Here is a 5,982-nt window from a genome sequence, read left to right as displayed (position 1 = left end):
CAGAAAAGCAACTGTGTTATGTGACTATTCATTCCAGAGTGGCCATCTTTCCAAAGAATACTGTATTTGAACATAGAATGTGCATTTAAGTTTTCTCACTTTACAGATTTCTAGGACCGTTCATGTGCTACTGACCCCACTGATTGGAGCTTCTGGATGTAGTATAATGACTGTGGAGGGCACCATATTTGTAAAATATCACAGATCTTTTCTTGGAAAAGCAAACTTACAATAATTTCATATTTGAGAAGGAAAATAATAGACCCACTGTAGGTCCATGGTTTGGTTCTGCTTCAGTAAAGTTATTTGTGCCTCAGAAACAATGAAGTTCTTTTTATCTGTCTAAGAATGTAACGTGAAGCATTACTGTACAATGAAATAGCTATGCAGCCTGTATGTCTTGTATTCTGTCTGTTTAAAATCATATAGTTAAGTATTGTTCAAGTCTGATTCAGCTTACGATGACTTTATGGATGCATTTATTTATTTGTTTATTTATTTATTTTTATCCTGACTGTATTATCTTTATAAATAACAAGGGGATGAACAAACCCAATACTCCTTCTTCCTCCATGCTGGTTTCTCAGCAACAGTATGTGTTATATTCTTGGTTTGGTTAGGCATTGATGAGGCAGAGTGGTGAAACAGCAAGCATGTTTATTAAATAACAACAGAAGCAACCCTAACGGCTGCTTCACAGCTAGATTCAAGGTGCTGGTGATGACCTATAAAGCCCTAAATGGCATGGGTCCGGATTATCTCAGGGAGCACCTGCTGCCAGCATCAACTTCCCATCGTCCTGTGCACTCCCACAGGGAGGGCCTCCTCAGGGGCCCGCCGGTCAGGGAATGCCGGCAGGCAATCCCCAGGGGGAGGGCGTTCTCTGTGGGCACGCCTGCCCTATGGAATCAATTGCCGGTGGAACTCCGGATCGCCCCCGACCTTTGTTCGTTTCGCTAGGACCTAAAAACCTGCCTTTTTGAGTTAGCTGGCCTGGACTGAGGGGTTTTAAGGTTTTTAAATTCTAATTTTAAATTTTGGGGCTATTGATTTAATTTTATTTTAATTTTTATATTGTATTGTTTTAATTTTGCCCTGTAAACCGCCCTGAGTCCTTCGGGAAAAGGGCGGTATATAAATTGAATTAAATAAATAAATAAAATAAATATACAGATCGCCTCTAGGTGGCAACCAATAGATGTAAAGCAATAGTTCGTGTGCGAAAGCATAGTTACTTGGAGACAGTCTGAGTTTCAAACAATACAGCCGTTAAGCAATCACTCAACTGATTAGAACAATTAAGGCCAATACATTCCACCCCTTCCCCCTAGATAGTTCATACTCTCAAATGCTTGATATAGTCCTGTAAATACTTAGGAGGCCTTCACGACCATTCCGAATGCCTGGGGGTCTCTGGAGGCTCCCGGTCTACCCGCTCGCCTACAATGCTGGGTAGCCTGGGACTTTGAGGCCCTCTTGCTTCGGGCCAACTCAAGTCCCTTTGGCTGACCTGTTCTGGTAGGCTCAAACCAAAGTCTATTTGGGTGGCAGAGTCTGCTAGGCTGGAACTTGGTGCTGCTTGCCAGTTCTGCTCAGTGGAAACAGTTTGTGTGTCTGGGGAAAACTCACTGCCAACCAAACCCCTGTCTCCTTGGCTGAGAGTCCTGTCGGAGCATGCAGGCTCCTCTGTTGAGCCATTGTTGCGCTGCCCCTGTGGATGGCCTTCTTGAGAGTCTTGAGCCAGCAACTGGTTCACTAGCCTTCGATGCAGTTGGTCAATGTGCCAGCAAATGACTTGGCCATCTTCCAGGACCACCTCATATGAAAGTGGCCCTGACACCTTAGCAACCACAGCTACCACCCACAAAGGCCCTTTCTCATAATTCTGGGCCCAAACCCAATCACCAACTTGCAAATTCCATGGTAGCTTTGGCTGTGCTGTGTCCAAGGCAACTTGGTCAGGGTGCACCTGATCCAGCTTAGTGATTAAATGTTGGCCCCATCTGAGTTCAGCTGGGCTTCTGCCCATGGCTGTGCAGGGAGTTGTGTGTTGGCAGAGTAAGAGGTCTGCCAGTCTGTGGTGCCAGTCCCCTGTGACATCCTCTTCAAGGATTCCTTGGTCATTCGGACCATGTGTTCTGCTTGGCCATTCAAGGTCGGGTGAAAGGGAGCCGAAGTGGCATGCCTTATTAAATTAGCCCTGAGGAAGGACTGAAATTCTGCAGCAGTGAATTGGGCCCCATTGTCTGAGACCAATACGTCTGGTAACCCATGCGTTCAAAGATCCTGCACAGTTCCTGGATGGTCCTGGCAGTAGTCATAGTTGGAACTGGTGTAACCTCTAGCCATTTGGAGTGACTGTCCACCACAATGAGGAACAGCTGTCCCTGAAAGGGCCCAGCAAAATCAATGTGGATTCTTGAACACGGTGTGTGTGTGCCCTCCCATCATTATGTACACTATACATTCATGTGATAATTTCCATAGCAATACGTGAAGTGCGTACAAGATGTTAAAGCCCATCTAGATTTTTCAACATTCCATTATCTTATTCTATACTTCTACCAGAGTTTTACTATCTAAATCAAATTGTAGACTAACAGTACTTATAGCATTCCTTTTAATTCCATGAATAAACAACCAAGCAATCATGTGTGAAGGTTTGCCTGATATCTTTAGCTCACCTCTAGGTCAATCCATTCTCCAGTTCTTCTCTTTTTATCTGCTTTTAATTATTACAATGAAAGAGCTAGCTTGATGTAGCGTCCAAGGTGTCAGACCAAGAGACTGTGAGTTCTAGTCCCAGTTCAGTACAAAGCCAGCTCAGTAAACTTGGGCATGCACGCAGTCTTTCTCAGCCCTATGAAGAAGGCAAGGACAAGTCACTTCCAAAATTTTTCCAAGTATTCTACAGGGACTAGTCGTGGCAGCCCAAGTAGTAAACATTGACTCAAAGGCACACTCTTCCCCCTATCCCCCCCAAAAGATCTACCTTTATAGTGATTACATAAATTATATCAACAAACAAACACTATTTCCCAAAGAGTGGGAAACCTGAAAATACAAACCCGAAAATCGAACTGACATAAGCAAATTCAGAGAAAATAAAGATTTTTATTATTTTTATAAATTTATAATTTAATAGTTTACAGTCATCTTTTCTATTAGCCTCTCCTATTAGTATCATATGATTATATTACTTTGTTGCTGTATGTACACTGAGAGCTTATGCCCCAAAGACAAACTCCTTGTGTGTCCAATCACACCTGGCCAATAAAATATTCTATTTTAAAATACATCTGATGCACTTTTATTCATTAAAGCATTTCCTCTATCTCTCTCAAATAAAGAAACAAACAATAGCTCCTGAACACCAAAAAAAACAAAAAACAAAAATAACAACTTAAAGATAAAGATAAGGAAGAAAAAAAAGTACAGGAAAATCTGGAAATATCACTAGGTGGCAATATTGACATACTGTTTTCATTCTCTTGCACATGCAGAAACCTATAGCTAATGTAAATTTTCTGTTGGTCTAATACATAATTCCTATATATCTTTTTGAACATCTTTTGAGTTTTACTCCTTCAGCTTTTCCTTTTCAAATTAGTATGCTCATTGTAGACTAAATTTAATCTTCAGGCTTGTGTTCCATATGACAACATATTAACTTTTTCAAGAATTTTGAGTCCGCACAATATATTTAAGCTGGGGACCCAAATAACCTTTTTAGGAGGGTTCCCATAATATGTTCAGCTATAAACTAATAAAATAAGCAAAATTTGCACAATATAACTAAGACATGTGTATTGAAATCCACCTAACTGCAATTCAATATTTAACAAAATTTAGTATATTGAATAAGAGCAATTGCAACTCCTAGGTCAGGGATAGGCAACCTCGGCTCTTTTATGACTCATGGACTTCAACTCCCAGAATTCCTGAGTCAGCATAGTTGACTCAGCATAGCATAGCTGACTCAGGAATTCTGGGAGTTGAAGTCCATGAGTCATAAAAGAGCCGAGGTTGCCTACCCCTGTCCTAGGTGAAAAAAATCATATTTGGACTGTAAGTTATAGAGGTTTTTAATGATATGATAGCCTTATTTTTAAAATCTTGTTTCTTAGGTTTGTTCTTTTTGTTTTTGTTTTGTTTGTTTGTTTGTTTTTGGTTTTTTAATATGCATATTAAGTCTAATCAAAGCTTCCTCTTCATAATAGGAGATTGGAATTATAGATATAAGAACATGGAAAGTCATATAGAGTATAACTTTGTAGTTCCAGATCCTAAGTACTGTAAAATAAACTTTATGGAAAACCTGGAACAGTGCTAGGAAGTCCTATGTAGGGAGTAAAAATCTGGACAACCCCTAGCCTAAAGTGAAGTAGAGTTATATTTTCTACCTTCTTGGTATCCAGTGGTAGCTATATTTTCGGAACCAAGATCTGCTGGACCTGCTATAAGCCCTTTTACTGATCTGCTTGAGCATTAGGCTATCTATACATTTTGCTTAACAAGATCATCTTTCATTAACAGAGTGGTAAAAGCCAAAGAGTCCCTATTGGATGAAGAGAACTGGCTTATCACTTCCATTCTATCTATCTAACTATCTGTCTGTCTATCTATCTATCTATCTATCCATCCATCCATCCTTATAAAGATGAGTCCAAGAAGTCAAACTCAACTCAAAGGAGACTTTGTGGAAAAGAAAATAATTAGCACTACTCTTACATTGAGTACAAGGGTGGGACATTTTATATATCTTCAAAATAATTGAAAAACCAAAGTTCTAGTAATTCCACATCCATCACCAAAACTAAAGGATGTTAAGAAATGTAGTTCCAAACCAGCTGGACAAGCCACCAGTTTGCTACCCTTGGCATGGCAACTGAAAATTGATAGATTCGTCATGTGCCGTCAAGTCATTGTCTCTTAACAACCAGATAGATAGTTATTCTTCATGATGATCTGTCCCTAATCTGATCCTTCAGCTGTTCCAACAGTGCACTCTTCACTGCTGTAACTAAGCATATCCATGTTGCTTCCCCTTCTCGTTCCTCCCACTTTTCCCAGCATTATAGCATACTTTACAGAGCTGAATTGTCCCATAATGTGTCCAGAGTAGGATCATTGAAGTCTGATCATTTGTGTCTTAAGTGAGAACTATGGGTTTGTTTGTTTGATAATCCATCTTTTCTTGGCTGTTCACAGAAATTCTCAAGAATCTTCTCCAACACAAAGTTCAAAAGCATTAATACTCTTCCTCTCCTGCTTCTTTAAATTCCAACTTTCACTTCCATAGTCTCACAGGGAATACCACACAAGCCTGAGCAAGAGATGGCTGGAGCTGCAAAGCTGTAAGGGCCCAGCGGAAGTGCCAGGATCAGTGCCAGGCTCCAGCTGAAGCTCGGCACTGATCCTGACACTTCTGAGTCCAGAAGAAGCACCGATCAGCTGGAATGCTACAGCATCTCCAGGGTCTTGTGATTTACATTCAGATGCTTGGCAACTGATTCATATTTATGATGGTCACCGTGTCTCAGGGTCATGTGAAGTGACCAAAACCTGCTCTAACCACCTAGCAGAGTGGGTGGTTTTTTGTTTTTTTGGTCATCAGGTGCTTGACACCTTGCTAGGCGATTGGTGGTACTCAGATGTTGCCATATCCTAAAAGTGGTGAGTGAAAAGGTTGAAAAGCCCTGCTCTAAATAATTCAGTTAATCACTCTGACATCTCCTTCAATGCTGTCCAGATTATCGAAATGTCTGCATGGTGCACTCTAGGAGATACAACCCCCCCTCCCCCACACACACACCATTTATCTTTTAGTAAAGGGGCTTGCAGTGTGCTCCCAGCCTCCCTGTATCTTCCACTTCTGTCAACTTGCAACTCCAAGCTCAAACATTATTGCCTGATTATTCAGTTTACTGACTATACCCACATTGCAGGAATTTGAGATTAAGAAACTGATTTTTTTAAGAA

Source organism: Vipera ursinii (genome assembly GCF_947247035.1).
Source record: "Vipera ursinii genome assembly, chromosome: Z".
NCBI lineage: Eukaryota > Metazoa > Chordata > Lepidosauria > Squamata > Viperidae > Vipera > Vipera ursinii.
Note: the sequence above shows the minus strand (reverse complement) of the source record.